The sequence below is a fragment of the Loxodonta africana genome, chromosome 1 (genome assembly GCF_030014295.1).
Source record: "Loxodonta africana isolate mLoxAfr1 chromosome 1, mLoxAfr1.hap2, whole genome shotgun sequence".
Taxonomy (NCBI): Eukaryota; Metazoa; Chordata; class Mammalia; order Proboscidea; family Elephantidae; genus Loxodonta; species Loxodonta africana.
The window spans coordinates 56,486,267-56,504,626 of NC_087342.1; the positions used below are offsets into that span (position 1 = coordinate 56,486,267).

At 44.0% G+C, this 18,360-nt stretch overlaps 1 pseudogene; it reads right to left on the bottom strand.

The window, feature by feature from the left end:
• Positions 1–559: 559 nt before the first annotated feature.
• On the bottom strand, positions 560–15,754 carry LOC100670738 (heterogeneous nuclear ribonucleoprotein A1-like; annotated as a pseudogene).
• Positions 15,755–18,360: the final 2,606 nt, after the last annotated feature.

Below are 18,360 nucleotides of genomic sequence, written 5' to 3' on the forward strand. Positions count from 1 at the left end.
GCGTGGATGGACCTCAAAAACTACACTAGATGAAAGAAGCAGCCACAAAAGACCCCATGTTATATGGATCCATTTATATGAAATGTCCAGAATAGGTAAATCTATAGAGACAGAAAGTAGATCGGTGGTTGCCTAGGACTGGATGGGTGGGGGTATACGCAGATGATGGTTAAAGAGTTCAGAGTTTCTTTTAAAGGTGATAAAAATGTTCTAAATTTGACCATGGTGATGGTAGCACAGTTTTGTAAATACACTAAAAACAATTGACTGTATACTTTAAATGTGTGTGTTGTATGGTATGTAAATTATATCTCAATAAAGGTTTTTTTTTTTTTAAGAGATCGTTTATTGATTACACATGATAATGGATGATACACCAGTTTCAATCCCATCTACAGTTTTGTCTGGTACCATTATTCAATTTAGATATATTGCATAAGATGTGCCAACGATCATTTTTATAACCAAGTAAATTCTGTAATTTTGTTTGGGTGACCACTTTAATGGTGAACTCCAGGTCACAACTCAGTAACTGCCAGTTCAGCTACACCAAGGTTTCTGAAGACACTGGCTTCTCTCTGCCCCCAAGCAGTCTTCTAAGGTTATAAATAAATTTTGAATGGAACCTGGCATCACCCTGAAGGAATTCTAAACTTCACACTGTTGGGGCAGTTTATCAAGATGGTTTCAGAGGAGACTAACTTTATACAGCACACTTAAAAAAAAGGACACATTTACTCAGCATCACAATCAGACTATTACATTTAGCAATCAACAGCACAGGTGAAAAAAAAAAAAACTACAGTAAAACCCTTTGTTGGAATGCTTTATACTTTCCACATAACAGAAACTAAAATAACCTGTTATGCAATTAGTCACAAATACAGTCCTTGAGTTTTTGCCCATACGCATGAGTATTGCCTAAAACATGTCTTCTTTGTAGTAGCCAGGCCCTGCCACCGCTATGCTCGGCTGAGTTCACAAATCTGTTGTAACCTGTAGCTTCCCTGTCACTTCTCTGGCTCTCCTCTCCTGCTAAGCTTTGTTTCCTGGCAGTCATTAAAACCTTCTGCCACTGCCATAGCTACTGCTGCTGCCTGAACCGCCATAGCCACCTTGGTTTCATGGTTTGGCAAAGTTTTGACCTCCACCACCACAAGGGCCAGAGCTTCTGCCTCCAAAGTTTCCCCCCTTCATGGGTCCAAAATTTGAAGATTCATTGTTGTAATTGTCAAAATCTTTGTAGCTTCCGCCACCTCCCAAGCTACTTCCATGACCAGCGCCAAAGCCGCTTCGCCTCCTCCATTGTTACAGCTGCCACTCCCGCCATAGCCACTGACCCGGTTTCCATAACCGTGTCTACCGCTTCCATAGCCTCTGCTCCCTCCAGAGTAACCAGGACTGCCTCCTCCATAACCACCATCATTACCAAATCCAATTATAACCATCCCCACTGCCTCCATACCACCACCACCACGGCTGCCACCAAAGCCACCACGCCCACTGAAGTTTCCTCCATGACCAAAGCGGTCATTCCTACCAAAACTGCCTCCACGGCTGCCACCAAAGTTTCCAGAACCACTTTGACCTCTTTGGCTGGATGAAGCACTGGCCATCTCTTGCTTGGACAGGGTTTTCCTTACTTCACAGTTGTGCCCATTCACAGTATGGTATTTCTGAAAGACAGTCTACGGGGTCATGGTCATCAAAAGTTACAAAAGCAACGCCCCTCTTCTTGCCACTGCCTCGGTCAGTCAGGATTTCAATCACTTCAATTTTCTCATACTGCTCAAAATAATCTCTTAGATGATGTTCTTCAGTGTCTTCTTTAATATTACCAACAAAGATCTTTTTCACAGTTAAGTGGGCACTGGTCTTTGAGAATCTTCTCGTGAGACAGCCCTCTTTGGTTCCACAACTCTTCCATCTACCTCGTGTGGCCTTGCATTCATGGCTGCACCCACCTCCTCCACAGTAGAATAATGACGAACCCAAAGCTTCTGGAGCGCTTGGTGTTTGGATCTCTCATTACCACACAGTCCGTGAGCGTCCCCCATTGCTCAAAATGGCTCCTCAGACTCTCAGCTGTTGTCTCAAAGCTCAAACTTCCGATGAAGAGTTTCCGCAGCTGTTCAGGCTCTTTAGGAGATCTGACTTAGACATGAAGGCAGTGAGAAGAGACTCCTTAGCAATGTGTCCTCGGCAGCATCCACAAGCAGAAAAGCTTTTTTTTTTTTGTCAATAAGTGGCTACAGCCCTGGAAATGCTCACTCATTTATGCCAAGAGATTTGGAAGATAGCTACCTGGCTGACCGACTGGAAGAGATCTATATTTATGTCTATGCCAAAGGAAGGCAATCCAACCGAATGTGGACATTATCGAACAATATCATTAATATCATAAGCAAGTAAAATTTTGCAAAAGTGGTTGCAGCAGTACATTGACGGGAAACTGCCAGAAATTCAAACCTGACTCAAAAGAGGACGTGGAATGAGGGACATCACTGCTGATGTCAGACGGATCCTGGATGAAGGCAGAATCCCAGAATGGTGTTTACCTGTGCTTTATTGACTATGCAAAGGCATTCAACTGTGTGGATCATAACAAACTATGGATAACATTGTGAAGAATGGGAACTCCAGAACACTTAATTGTGCTCATGAGGAACCTGTACATAGACCAAGAGGCAGTCATTTGAACAGAACAAGGGGATACTTTGTGGTTTAAAGTCAGGAAAGGTGTGCTTCAGGGTTGTATCCTTTCACCATCTTATTCGATCTGTACGCTGAGCAAATAATCCGAGAAGGTGGACTATATGAAGAAGAACAGGGCATCAGGATTGGAGGAAAACGTGTTAACAACCTGCGTAACGCAGAGGACACAACCTTGCTTGCTGAAAGTGAAGAGGACTTGAAGCACTTACTAATAAAGATCAAAGCCCACAGCCTTCAGTATGGATTACACCTCAACATAAAGAAAACAAAAATCCTCACAGCTGGACCAATAACAACATCACGATAAACAGGGAAAAGATTGGCGTTGTCCAGGATTTCATTTTACTCGGATCCATGATCAACGCCCATGGAAGCAGCAGTAAAGAAATCAAATGATGCATTGGGCAAATCTGCTGCAAAAGACCTCTTTAAAGCATTAAAAAGCAAAGACATCATATTGAAGACTAAGGTGTGCCTGACCCAAGCCATGATGTTTTTAATCACTGCAAATGCATGCAGAGGCTGGGCAATGAATAAGGAAGACCAAAGAAAAATTGACACCTTTGAATTATGATGCTGGTGAAGAATACTGAATATACCATGGACCGCCAAGGAACAAACAAATCTGTCTCAGAAGAAGTGCAGCCAGAATGCTCCTTAGAAGCGAGGATGTGAAGACTATTTCACGTACTTTGGACGTGTTGTCAGGAGGGATCAGTCCCTGGAGAAGGACATTACACCTGGTAAAGTAGACAGCAAAAAAGAGGAAGGTCCTCAATGAGATGGATTGACATAGCGGCTGTAACAATAGGCTCGAGCATAACAATGATCATGAGGATGGCGCAGGACAAGGTAGTATTTTGTTCTTTTGTACATATGGTTGCTATGAGTCAGAACTGACTCAACGGTGCCTAACAACAACAACAACAACATAGCCTGCTCTAGCTACTTACGTAGAATTTATTTGTCAGGTAATGTTCTAAGCACTATATATATGTTGACTCTTAATCTTCACAACAGTTCCATGAAATAAATATTTTAAACTTTATGTGAGGAAACCAAGATACAGAGTGATGAAGGACAACCAAGGTTACCTAGCTTGAGAGAGGCAGTATTAGAAGCTCTCAGGTAGAACCAAGATGGCTCCAGAATCTCTGCCCTTAAACATCTGCCATACTGCCTGGGAGCAATGAGATCATGTGCAATCATCTAGTTGAACCTCCCTCACTTGAAATATGGGAAAACAGGCACACTTAGGGTGGACCTGGAGCCCCTGGGTAGTGTAGTCACCATGCTTGACTGCTAAATGAAAGGTTGGAGGTTTGAGTCCACCCAGAGGCAACTCAGGAGAAATGGAAGGTGATCTACTTCTGAAAAATCAGTCATTGAATATCCAATGGAGTCTGGTCAATGGCAACTATTTTTTTGTTTGTTTTTTTTAGGGTGGATCTGGCAAAGAAGTCAGGTCTGCTGTCCCTGGTCTGGGTTTTTGTCCATTGCATCACTTTACCTAGGCGCTAAAGGGTTAGCAAGGACAGACTCAGAGCTGTCCCCTATGCAGGAGACATTTATTATTATTATTTTTTAATCTGAGAGGAAAGGTAGGTCAAATTGCATAGATGGTGTTAGGGGAGTGTTGCAAAGAAGAAATCGAAGAAGCAGGCATTAAATTGGTTGGGGATTTGGGAGTTTATAAGAGGTAAAGTGAAATAACATGCAAGCATGTCCATGAAATATTGCCTGTTTCATTCTTCGCTATGTATTGTCAGAAGATTTGAAGGGAACTAAATTTGTTTTCCCTCAAGCTTCCAGATCCAATAATTATACATAAGCTGCTATATAATTTAGCCATCAACGTGAAAAGGATGAATAGTGATAGTCTTTCAGCTTAATTTAGGTAGACATGAGAGAAATGTTTTCAGTGACCGTGTATAAAAACATCTAGGACAATAAAACATGCTACCACTTTAAATCAGGTTAATAATTTTGGTCTTTCAGATTCAGCCCTTCATCATCACCCCTTTTGATGATAACAATAATAATAACAATAATGATGGACTATTATTATTTGATTGGGTTTGGATTAGTCTACATGGACTGTCCTTCGTTCACTCCTATCTGTACTGATTGGTTGTTGCTGGGTGCCATTGAGTTGACTTACAGCGACCCTATGTGAAAGAGTAGAAATGCCTTGTAGGGTTTCCCAGGCTGTAATCTTTCATGTGAGCAGACCAAGCATCAGGTCTTTCTCCTGTGGAGCCACTGGGTGGGTTTGAACAGCCAACCTTTTGGTTAGCAGCTGAGTGCTTAACTGTTTGCATCATCAGGGCTCCTCAGTACTGATTTACTGCCTACCAAATGCCTTCTCAGCACTGAGTGAGACAGTGGGTGGTATATCACACTGGGGCAGGTACAGTGGGTTGCTGCCCAACAACCATCTCCCCTTTTACTTACTTACTTCCAGAATCCCACTTTTTTTCCACCTGGCAATCTGCTCAGTTCCAGACAATGACATGGTTGGCCTAAGCCAATTATGGCTTTAGAATTTCACCTCCACAGTGATTGGTCTAGAGATGAGCATGTGACCCAATATTCATCTCCTAAGACTGAAGCCACTGAGGGATTCTAGGGAAAATTTTCTCCTCTGATTAAAAAAAGTAGCAAGGTAAGAAATGCCTTATGTCATATTTTATTTCTTCCCGTTTGGATGCAGTTGTGTGAAGACGTGAAGTTTGCAGCCATGCTAGCCTTTTTGTGATTGTAAAGACGGCTACTGCCAAGTCAGTGGTTCAGTGGTACAATTCTCACTTTTTCCATGTGACAAACCCGGTTTGATTACCGGCCAATGCATGTGTGTGCAGCCACTGCCTGTCAGTGGTGGCTTGCCTGTTGCTATGATGCTGAACAGATCTCAGCAGAGTTTCTAGACTAAGACAGACTAGGAAGAAAGGCCTGGAGTCTACTTCTGAAAATAAAACCAATGAAAACCTTATAGATTACACAGTCTGATCACCAGCTGATCATGGGAATGGCACAGGACCAGGCAGCTTTTTGTTCCATTGTGCGTGGGATCATCATGAGTCGGGGCCTACTTGACAACAGACAACAACTACAACAACAACAATAGCTGCCAACTTACAGGGAGGGCAGAGCAGAGACAGCAAGAGCCCACTTTTGCTGACATTGTGAGTTCCTGGAATTCCGTATCTCTGGACTTCTTGTTTTGTGAAACAAACACCTATTATTTGAACTACATTTAGTCAGTTATTTCTTTAGCTGAAAGCATCCTACCTGATACAAGCACTTTAATAATTTACCATTTTGCCACAACCAATGTGAAAACAGCCAATACATCCATCTAGGATACATGCAGTGGGTTTGTCCCCACATCCCCAGAGGCTGAGCTCTCTTTGTTCACCAGCATTTTAATCATTTAATCATCTGATTTGTGCACACATATTGCAGCTTTGCAAGTAAAGTCCCTGAAGAGAAAACAAAACCAAATTAAAAGTTTGCTTCAACAAATTGTTCTGTAAAATCCATTTGGAGTAAAAGCTGATGAAGCAAAAGTGTCTCCAGTGCTGGGGTGTTCAGGGCTGTCAAGCAGGGCAGGAGTCCAAGACAGGAAAAACGGCCAACCAGAGAAGCACACAGGATTGATCAGGGACTCAGGAAAGGCAGCGCAGACTGCCACTCCAGAGCTGTGGTTTTGTGCCAACAAGAAGGCCTTCAGAGCAATGAGGCAAGTGGCTGCCCAGGCCAGATTTTACAAATTGGCATCTAGTTAGTTTACCTTCACCCCAAAAGCCCAACCAAGCAACCACCATCTCCCACACCAAACAGAAAGATAAAACAAGGCTTTACGTGTACTCTCATTTGACAATTAAATGAAACATCACAGGCATGATCCTAATGCAAGTTACACCTATGATGGGAGTTCTAGGTGGAACAAAAAACTTAGCTAACTCATTCAACAATCTAAGTGCCGTTGGAGCACAAGACACCATGCTAGGTAAGAAGGCACTATGCTAGGGGAAAGGCAGTATGCTAGGGGAAAAACACCATGCTTGGTGGGCAGATACCATGATAGGAGGGAAGGCACCACTCTAGGGGGAAACACACCATGCTAGGGGAGAGAGTAATAGACAGGGTCCCTGGGTGGTATAAATGGTTAAGAGCTCAACTGCTAGCTAAAAGGTTGGTGGTTCGAACCCACCCAGAGACACCTCAGAAGTCTGGCCTGGTGAGCTGCCTCCAAAAGGTCACTTGAAAACTCTATGGAGCAGTTTTACTCTGCACACATGGGGTCACCATGAGTCAGAACTGACTCAATGACAACTAAGAACAATCACAAGAGAGAAAGACACCATGATTGGAGGGAAAGCACCATGCTAGAGGGGAAGGCACCATGCTAAGGGGAACATACCATGCTAGGGGGTAAGACACCATGATTGGAAAGAAGACACCATACAAGGGGAAAGGAACAATGCTTGGACAGAAATTACCCTGTACTAGGAAGGATGACACGAAGGTAGGAGCTACATGGGATTCAAAGATAAGACACCATACTTTGTGGTTTCAGAGTTTACATTGCATATCTTACTCTAGCATGAAGTGTTAAGTCAGTAAGCTCTGCAGAAGAGATACCAGGTCATGTGCTATTGGTTATACTAGGTGGGAGAGATTACATCCCACCCAAAGGATGAGAGATGCTTTATGAAAGTGAGTTTTGAAGTTTGGGTGGTATTGGAACTTGGGGAGAGTCCAGGATAAGGACATTCCAAACAGAATAAACATGTCACTACAGAAGAATACTGAATTTTAGTTTAGCTGAGGCATAAAGATGGTGTAATGCATGTGACAATGTGAAAAATAAGTTAGTACCAGATCATGGAGGAGTCCCTTGGTGGCACAAATGGCTAAGCACTGGACTACTAGCTGAAAGGTTGGTGGTTCAAATCCACCCAGAGGTGCCTCAGAAAACAGGCCTGGTGATATGCTTCCAAAACATGACAGCCTTGAAAACCTTATGGAGCAGTTCTACTCTGCACATATGGGGTCACCATGAGTCGGAATTGACTTGATGGCAACAACAACCAGAAAATGGAGAGGAGAAGACCTGGATAAGATTGCCACGCTATGAGTGATGGGGAACCCTGGAATGTTTATAAGCAGGGCACGACAGCTCAAAGCTGAGGTTCAAGAGGATCAGACTGACAACAATGAGTTCTCACTATAGGTGGGAAAGACTGAAGACCACATAACCAGTGATGAAGCTATTTCCCATAAAATGCAGTGAAGTTCTTACTAGGGTTATGGAAATGAAAGTGAAGAGGAGAGTGGGTTCAGGGCTTGAAACTTAAAGACAGGGTTGGAAGAATGTGGCAAATGGCCAGAACGGGGAGAAAACAGTTCACCCAAGCTTTCATCTACAATGTGAGTTTCTAAAAGGAGAGAGTGTTCTTCTAGCTTAAAGATTAGTTTTCATTAAAATCAAATGGCTCTAGTGATGTCTTTCCTGTTAACTAAGTTAACTGAAGTCCTTTGTGAGTCTAAGGTTTCCATTGGCCTACACACCAGGCAGCTTGGGACAATCCCTGGTGTGCTGCCTTTCTCCGGCAAGCTTTCATTGACGAGGCTCATAATGACACTGGTCTTGGTGACACTGAGTATCCATTCATGGGAACCTGGCCTGGGACCAGCAGGCCTCTTAACTTCCAGTGCACTTCATTATTAATCACAGTCAGCTGTAATATTGGCAAAGCTCCTTTGAAGGCAGTCTCATAAAAATGTGAAAGAGCATGTGAGAAGGAATGTGTGTGTGTGTGCGCGCGCGCGTGCGTAGTCACCTAGGGATGAAGTCCCAGCTCCTAAGTTCAAAGAACAAGGCCCCCCGACAGCATTAGGTATCAAGAGCACCCAGGGGAGTTGGTAAAACCTAGGTAGGAATAGAATCAGGTTCTGTGAGGCCCAGTTCATCAGGAAAGTATTTTTCCAGGGCGAGATTTAATATCTTGGATTTTAATTTTACTAAGAAAATGACTTTTTCTTACACAGGTCCATACACTCTTGTCCTTGTTATTGTCCCAATCTCATTTCCTGCCACTAGGCCATCACCACCACCACCAGTTGCTGTTCAGTTGACTCTGACTCATGGAGACTCCCTTTGTGTCAGATAGAATTGTGCCCCATAGGGTTCTCAATGGCTGAATTTTCAGAAATAGATCACCAAGTCTTTCTTCCAAAGTGCCTCTGGGCGGACTCCAACGAGTAACCTTTTCGGTAGCATTTGAGCATGTTAACCGTTTGCACCACCAAGGGATTCAGCTTAGCCTATACACAAAAAACCAAACTCACTGCCATCGAGTCAATTTTGATTCATAGCAACCCTGTAGGACAGAGTAGAACTGCCCCACAGGGTTTCCAAGGCTGTAATCTTTACAGAAGCAGACTGCCACATCCTTCTCCCCTGGAGTGGCTGGTGGGTTTGAATGCCAATCTTTTGCTTAGCAGCCCAGCACTTAACCACTGTGCCACCAGGGCTCCTTCACTAGCCTATTAACTAACTAACCAACCTGTTCCCGTCGAGTCAATTTCAACTCATAGCGACCCTATAAGACAGAGTAGAATTGCCCCATAGGGTTTTCAAGGAGTGGGTGGTGGATTGAAACTGCTGATCTATTAGTTAGCAGCCATAAAAAAAAAAAAAAAAAAGCAGCCATAGCTCTCAACAATTATGCCACCAGGGATCCTCACTGGCCTATAAGAACCTTGAATTCTGGGCACGCCAAACCAAGCTCTGAGAACTTGATCTGCTCCCTCGGCATCTCTGCGCCCCGCACCTGTTGTTTCCTCTACCTGGAATGACCTCCCTTCCTTTGTTGCTGCTGCAGGAGCCAGTGTGAAAATCACCTCCTTCGTGCAAGTCTTCCTGGCCCTCAGGGCCTGCAGCACGCTCTGCAGACTGCTACAGAGCAGGCTCCATGTGCTGTCCTTGTCTGCCACCCTTGTCTGCTCCTCTGCTTGCCAGGCTCCCTCATGGCTGGGTGGCCCCTTTGTCATCTCTGTGGCTCTGGCCTAGGCCAGAGATTGCACGTGGAAGGAGGCAACACTTACTGTATGAAAGAATAAAATCTTTGAATTGGCTAACAGTCACCAACAGGTAGTAGGCTAGTATCTCAGTGGATTTTACTTCTCTCGATACATCTGCTCTAATTAAAAAAATCAGGGACTCTTCTCCTTACTAGGGACTGACATAATTTGACACGTTCTCTGGCCTTAATCCAGCACCTCTGCTGATTTGGACTCTGTTGAGGATTGAGTTGGAACCTACTCGACAGCAACTAACAACAACAACAGGGACTGAATTGTGTTCCCCAGAAAGACGTGTTGAAGTTCTAACCCCTGTACTTGTGAATATAACCTGATTTGGAAATAGGGTCTTTGAAGATGTTATCAGTTAACGTGAAACCATACTGGAGTAGGGAGGGTCCTGATCCAATCTGAGCAGTGTCTTTATAAAAGAAGAGACACAGAGACACACATAGATGGAAAACAGCCATATGATGAGAAAACACGGACGGAAAACAGCCACATGGGGATGGAGGCAGAGATGGAGTTATATACGGCAGCTGCAAGCCAAAGAACACCCGGAGCGCCAGACGCTGGGAGAGACAAGAAAGAATCTTGCCCTAGAGCCTTCAGAGAGAACATGGCCCTGCCGACACCCTGACTTCAGACGACTAGCCTCCAAAACTGTGAGACAATAAATTTCTGTTATTTTAAGTAACCAGTTTGAGGTATTCTGTTCCAGCAGTCCTAAGAAACTAATACAGACTCCTGTGTGTTTTCTGGTCCAGCCCTTTTTTGGTGAGGTAAGGAAGCCACTCAAAAAAGATAAAAGAAAAGAAAGTTTATTATATGGGCATGACTATTTTACAGCATTCAAGGGCAGAAAACAAAGTACAGCTGGCTTCCTGTGAAGTGGCACTGGGAACCAGGAAACCATCCCTTCAACCATTCAATAGACGCTTACAGAGGGCCCACTGGATTCCGTGCTGTTTTAGGGGCTGTAGTATCAGCATGAAAAGGACAGGCAAGTCCTTGTGGGCTGGGTGCTTACATACTAGAGGGTATGGTGGCAGACGATATACATGTAAACACATGAATGACATTTTCAGTAGATGGAAAGCATTTTGAAAACAATAAAGGAGGGTAAATTTCTCTTTGAGTAGGTTACATTTGAGTGGGGAGCTGAGAGACACAAGGGAGAGAACCCTGGGAAAATCTGGAAGAAAAGGATTCCAGATTAGGGAACAGAAGGGCATGGGACTCAGAACTGCGCTTGCTGCATTCAAATAATTGAAAGACTGTGAGTTTGCCCTGTTGTTAGCCTCTATAAAGTTAGCTTCTGACTCGTGGAGACTCCATGCAGAAGAGAATCAAAACTGGGTCTTCCACATGGAAGGTGAGAATTCTACTACTGAACCACTAAGACAGGGAGCAAAGGCCCTGAGATTGGAGGGTGCTTGTTTGAAGAATAGCAAACAGAATGGTGTGGTTACAGGAGAAGCAAGTAAGAGAGATAGGCTATACTATCAGGGAGATAGTAGGGGGTTGGGTGTGGAACCTAGGGACTTATTAAGACAGAGGACAGGGGCCCCCCCAAATCTGCAAACAAAGTAACAAGAAATGGACCAGGGCACAGAAACAAAGCCATTTCCCAGAACAATGGGGTAGGGTATCAGAAACTAGCCCGCAAACTTCTTTAAAGTTGTTTTTTTTTTTTCAGAAAAAAATTAAAAAACCAGCCCCAGTGACCTGCGCAGAACTTCCACCTGTGACCGCTGTGTGACCTTCCACCAGGGGCAGTGAGGGGCTGCAGCAGCAGAGGGGAGACTGCGCAGCCGAGATACCCCATAACAAGTCCTGCTACGAATCCTAGAAGCCTCTGGGACAGGAGCCATCTTGGAAAGATGCTGCGTGCGCACCGCACCGTAGTTAACACATCCCTGCCTGTGCCTATGAATAAACATGAATCTTTTTCCCTCCCAAGAACTTTCAAAAACCCAGGCCTGTCTTTTCTGTGAGACGGGGGTATGTGTTGCTTTAGGCCCTCCTCATCTCTGCTGGCAAACCTCTTCGATAAAGCTTTGTCTGTGTGGAAAATTCTGTGTGCCTTACCTGTTCTTTCTTGACCAGTGAGAGTCAAGAACCTTATTCCGGTAACACCACCACTGCCCTTTAGGGTTCTCAGGGGCCCTATAACTCTTTGCCAACCTCTCTCTTTGCAGTTGCTTATCTTCCTCCAGCTCAGGGATCAGCATGGCAGTTAGCCCTAACTGTAGCTCATGACATCTCAGCTGTATCAACTTTCGCCAGCTGGTCTCCTTCTCTTCTTCCAGGAGAAAGACTCTAGTTGGTCTGGCTATTCTCCTTTAACTCAAAGTCTTTATGGTAGGCCAGAAACCTTCCAGGCACCCTTGGCGCTCTCCTCTCCATCTCCTGAAAGAAAGCCATTATCAAGACATCTCTACTCTTCCTCCAAATGCTTCCTTAATCTTTTCACTTCTCTCCATTTCCACTGCCACCTGCCCAGTCCAACCCACCACAACTGACTGACACCTAGTCTACTCATGGGTCTCCCTGCATGGTGTTCTTGCTCTCCACAAACCCACTCTGTAAGATAGTGTGATCTTTTAAAAATTGCTAACTGGGGGAAATAGCCTATAGTGGTGGTACATATTAAGAAATCTGGGGTAAAATTTTCAAACTCTACCTCCCTCTTGGGAAATCTGATACTCCTTTGGGGGAATTTAAAGTGAGCTGCTACTGATTGGAGGGTTTGGTCTTGGGAATGGTATGGAGGCAGAAATATTGAGAACTGCCACTCTAGTCCAATGAGACCTACTTTTGTCAATTTATTCTTATTAGTGTGGCCTTGATCTTGGGCCCAGTTCTAACGACTGTGCTCTTCTCCTTATTACTCCCCTCCCCGCCCCCATGGCCTTCCCACACCTGCTCCCACTTCCTTTCCTCACTGCTTACCTTTACTACCATTATTGACTATTCAGCAGTTCAAAATCCACCAGCTTCTCCTTGGAAACCCTATGGGGCAGTTCTACTGTGTCCTATGGGGTTGCTCGCTATAAGTCGAAATCGACTTGATAGCAATAGGTTTTTGTATATCATTGTGTTCAGAATATTGTCCGTTATCGTTCTGGAAGATGAGCCTCCTAGGTTGGAAGACAGTCAAAATACACAGTGGCTGCAACAACAGGCTCCAAAATACCAACGATCTGGAAGATGGTGCAGGACCAGGCAACATTTTGTTCCATTGTACATGGAGTTGTGACGAGTCGAGTTAACTTCACAGCAACGAACAACAACAACATTATCATGTTGACCACATTTCTTGTTCTGCCCACTGGAATAGATTCTTCCTAGGAGCTGCAACTGCATCTGTTGAAATCCTTCCCGTGCTCCCTGCCTGGAGCTGCCTGATTTAGCAAATAAAAATGTAGCACATCCAGTTAAATCTGAATTTCAGGTTGTTGTTTGTTGTTAGTGGTCGTTGGGTCAGTTCTGACTCATGGTGACCCCCATGTGTGCACAGTAGAATTGCTCCATACGGCTTTCAAGGTTGTGACCTTTCGGAAGTAGATCGCCAGGCCTGCCTTCCGAGGTGCCCCTGGATGGGTTTGAACCGCCAACCTTTCAGCTAGTAGCTGAGTGCTCAACCATTTGTGCCACGAGGGACGCCCTGAATTTCAGGTAAACAATGAATAATTTTTTGGTATCTCTATGTCTCAAATATTGCATGTTCTGTATTTTATCTGGCAAATACTCTCGCCTAGGGTCTACCCCACTCTTAGAGAAGAGCATGTACCAGACTCTGGCTGCAGTTTTTTCCTGTGATCAGCACCTATCCAATAAAGCAATGTATGCTCTTGCAAATTGTTGGAGAGGCATCCGTGAAAATGCTGCCTTGCATCTTTCCTTTGACATGTTAATCCATGGAGAGCGTGTCTGGTTACAATACCCTTGGCTTTGATGATGCAGAATTCTTCATTTATACTGTTGTAAAGATCTAGCCATAAAGAGGGCCTTTAAAGTGGTTTCACTATGGTAATGATGTATATAGAACATAGCTTCCCTTTGATACCGCTCCTAGCCTCTCCCTCCAGTAGTATTACGTGTTAGCATTACATAGAACCTTTGATCAATGGGCTTTGCCCAACTATCTAACTCAAACTTATGAACTCCTTTACTGGAGATAAAGACAGGCATCGATACCCTCATTATATAGATGAGGAAACTAGAAACAGACCATTTTCATTCTGCTAGGAGCCAATTATAACTGTGACAGCAATCGATAAGCAAATGAACTGTGAATGTAAAACAGGTGATATGGGAATTAGTTCATATTCTAACACATTTTCGCCACTGAGGTGAGATCAGTTGTATGTGGATGAGGGAAGGTCTGACGTTCAGCGAAGAGATGAGAGCCCCTGACTTCATGCCCAAGAAATGGAAGCAGACATCTTTACACTAAGTCTCTAAATATTTCGCTTTTTAAGACAGCCCAAAGTTAATTTATTTAAAACGAAATTTATTTAAACCAGATTAAAGTACATTAAAAAGTTTAATGGGAGCTGATCAATATCAAATTATGCTTTTGGCTGAAGATATTATGTTGGATCTCTCCATAGGGAGCTTTTGGCAGAAAACTGCATTTTTTAAACTCCGTTTCCATGCCATTTTCCCCAATGGCAAATAAGGTGTATTTATTTACTTATTTTTAATTTTATTAACTTTATTGAGCTTCAAGTGAACGTCTACAAATCAAATCAGACTGTCACATATAAGTTTATATACATCTTACTCCTTACTCCCACTTGCTCTCCCACTAATGAGTCAGCCCTTCCAGTCTCTCCTTTTGTGACAATTTTGCCAGCTTCCAACTCTCTCTATCCTCCCATCCCCCCTGCCAACACAGTCTCAAGTGTCCACCTGATATAATTAGCTCACTCTTCATCAGCATCTCTCTCCTACCCACTGTCCAGTCCCTTTGAAGTGGGCTGCACGATGAACGCACGGGCTTAATAAATGATAAGACAGTGCTTCTCAATCCCATTTACTTTGGGCTGTACACTCCAGAATTCTTACAGGATACATTTTTCTAATTAATGGCATCTTTCCTCACATTGTTACTGATTTGCCAGGTAGCTCAGTGTTTAATATATCACCACTACTGATTATTGGCAGTATCTTTCATAATATCTGGTTTAACAGCAAGGCTATTTCAAAATTCGTCTCTTCTTTGCAGAGACAAGTTAGTCTCCCTCGATGCTGTAGGCAGTTAGGGGACTGCTCAGCATTGATAAGAAAGCTGGATGTCTGTTTATTTCTTTAGTGCTAGAGCCATTAGGGTAGACCACAGGCCTTCGTAAACACAGCATACACAGAGCTCATTTCAAGTGAGGTGAAATTCTTTGTCATTTGGTTGTATCTCGTCTACTTCTCTAAGGGATTCTCCATGATGAAGGAATTGAAGAATGTTAAGTGGTGTAAAAGGGTAGGAGTAGTAGTAACAATAGCATCACCAGAACCTGTCTAATTTTAGGGGGGATAGTGCAAATCAAGATCAGCCCAAGGCATCCCTATGAGATGGAGGTCAGATGCACCTCCACTCTCCTTTTTACGAATTCTGACACCAGCCGTCCCTTCCACGGCATTCTCTACTTCTCTTCTGGGTTTGGTAATCTGTTGCAATGGCCACACAGAACTCACAGACCACACTTACAGTTAAGTGGTTTATTAAGGAACAGGGTACAATTTAGGATCAGGATCAACAGACCAACTCAGGATCAGGATCAGGAAACATGTAGGCAAAGTCTCCATTCTTCAGTGCAGGATCTCCCCGCTCCCGCCAGTCCTGCAGGCCTCCTCTCGGCCCCTTCAGGACAGGCTCCTCTTGGCCCTCTGAAGACAGACTCTTCTCAGCCTCCTCAGGACAGACTCTTCTAGGCCACGCCATCTGTCACCACTGACTCCGCTGCAGGGCCTATTCTGTGTCTGTCGCTGCCCTCAGTGTTATAATCCTTGACCTGTGTTACAGCTCTTTTAGGAGGATCCTTGCCTCCTCTCTCTCTCTGCTTCTTTTCTCTTCTTTTATGCTGCTTCTTACTGCTGCTTCTCTTTCTGCTTTCTGTCTGAAAACCTCTGTGGGGTTGGCTGCTTATATATACAAACCCTTGCCAATTTCAAGGCATGGCCCCTCCCAGCCAGGGAGGGACACAAACTGACCAATCCCCTCTCTCTAGGCCACAGATGCTTCATTTGCATAATAGGCTACAGCTCACCTCATTTGCATAGTCTATTGACCTATCCCTCAAGGTGCACACCAATCAGAGGGAAGACGGCTCAGGATCAGACAAAAAGTATCAAACCAAGTTGTTTACAGTTTACCCAGGAAATGTCAATCAACCTGGACAAAAGTACAAACCCTCTGAGGTAGAAAACTAAGGCAAAGGTAATTCCTCAGGGGTTAGGGGGAAAATCTCTCAAGCTGTTTCCCCAAAGAACCAAGGCAAAAGGCCACATAAAGGAACTCATTTCACCACAAGTGGACACCTATTAGAGTCCCTGGGTGATGCAAACTGTTAATATGTTTGGCTGCTAACCGAAAGTTTGGGTCCACCGAGAGATACCTCAGAAGACCTGAGTACTTCTGAAAAATCAGACATAAAAGCCCTACTGAACACATTCTATACACATACACACACACACACACGCACAGACACGGGGTCACCATGAGTCAGAGTCAATGGCCCCAGGTTTTTTTTTTTACTCCTATGGTTACAGGTTTTTGAGTCCAAAGACTCAACATACCTATTTGCAGCAAGGATGTCCATACCGTAACTGAATTCTCTGGGTTCTTGTCTTGTCCTATTAGCAGATGGAAATAAGATGGACGCCAATGGCAAGGGAAACCGACAGTGGCAATTTATTGTCTGCACAGACTAGGTGCAGCATGGTGCCTAGTGATTGAAAGACCAGGACCTCCCTGCCCCAGGGGATCTGAGACCTTTTATGTCCTCAGGCTCGCAGGGGGCAGGGATTGGCGCCTGAAACCTTACACCCTGAGCCCTCCCATGCCCAAGTTTGGAGATATGGGTGCTGGGTCATGCTGCATAGGAAGTCCACATTGTGGGACCTTTTGTTTTGCAAAGGATTTCCTGCGGTGCTGTGTGCTTAAAAATATCTTCCCCTCCTGGGAAGCTCAGGTCCAGGGTCTGGTGAGGACGGGATTTTCCAGCTCTGTTCATGCCTCAAGATCCTGGGGGGTCCATGCACAAAGATAATGGCGCCAAATACAAACCGTGGTTAGAGGCTGCGGTTTGCAGGGCAGCCAGCCCCGAGCAAACGAAGGTGGGAGGGGGGCAGTCGGGGGGCAGGGTGCAGCTGTGGAGGAGCGGGGTGCAGCCGTGGCAGAGCAGGGCTTCAATACTGGTTAGGAGCAGCGTATTAAGGAGTGTGTTTTTCTCTACTTGCAGAGATATCATAGTCAATATTTACCTTTAGAGCAGATTTACCCAGTGTCCTAGGAGGGATATTGGGAAGAGAGGATCTTGTGAGCTCCGAATTTTGTGAATTACAGATTCACTTGAGTGTTTTTCAGGCTTTCTAGGGGTGGGAGCTGGATTTTTCCAACCAAATTTTTAAAATGAAAAAAAAATTTTTTTTAAGACATAAACAACAAAAGTATTTTTTTTTTGCACGCGTGTCAAACGTATTAGTATCACCTCACCTGGCTAGCAGGTAGGGGTCAAAGAAGTTGTTGCTTAATGAAGTTATAATGAGAGAACGTTGAAGTTTGCTGTTTTTCTCTGCCTATTCGGAAATTCATGGCTCAATGGTAAAAAATATTTAAGCTCAAGCCCTCAAAATTTTTTGAGGTATTTCTTCGGATAGATGCCTTTCTTTTAGTTTTGATTTTGTCTAGAAGTAGAAATAAATGTTCCTTTCGCTTTTTTCTTTTTAGCAGCCCTGTTGGCACAGGAGTTAAGTACTGGGTTTGGCTGCTAACCAAAAGGTCAGTGGTTCAAATCTACCAGCTGCTCCTCAGGAGAAAGATGATATGGTAGTAGGCTTCCCATAAGATTTACAGCCTTGGAAACCGGTACGAGGCTGTTCTGCTCTGTCCTGTGGGTCGCTATGAGTTGGAATTCAACTCCAGGGCAATGGGTTTTTGGTTTTCCCTTCTTCTGAAGCTATAGTGTGTTGGGCTTCAAAATCTAGTAATTCTGCGGCTACTTAATAATGTGTGACCTTGGACACAGTGTGCAATACATGTCAGCTATTATTATTATTCATAAGTGAGACAAGCCAAGGGTTTAAGTAGACGAATTCTGAATTGTAAAACAAGAAAATTTATATAAAACAGCTTTAGTAGGGCTGTCCTATTTACCTTACACTTTAGGGATTTGACTGTAATAAACAAATGTAAGCCACTTGAGGATGTTTGTTGCATTTTGCAAAAACTGAAAATTTTAATATTTATTGAAATGGAATTATTAGGAATGCTGATCTAGTAATTGAGCCTTTTGATGTGTTTTGCTAGCTTAAAGTGACTCAAAGTGT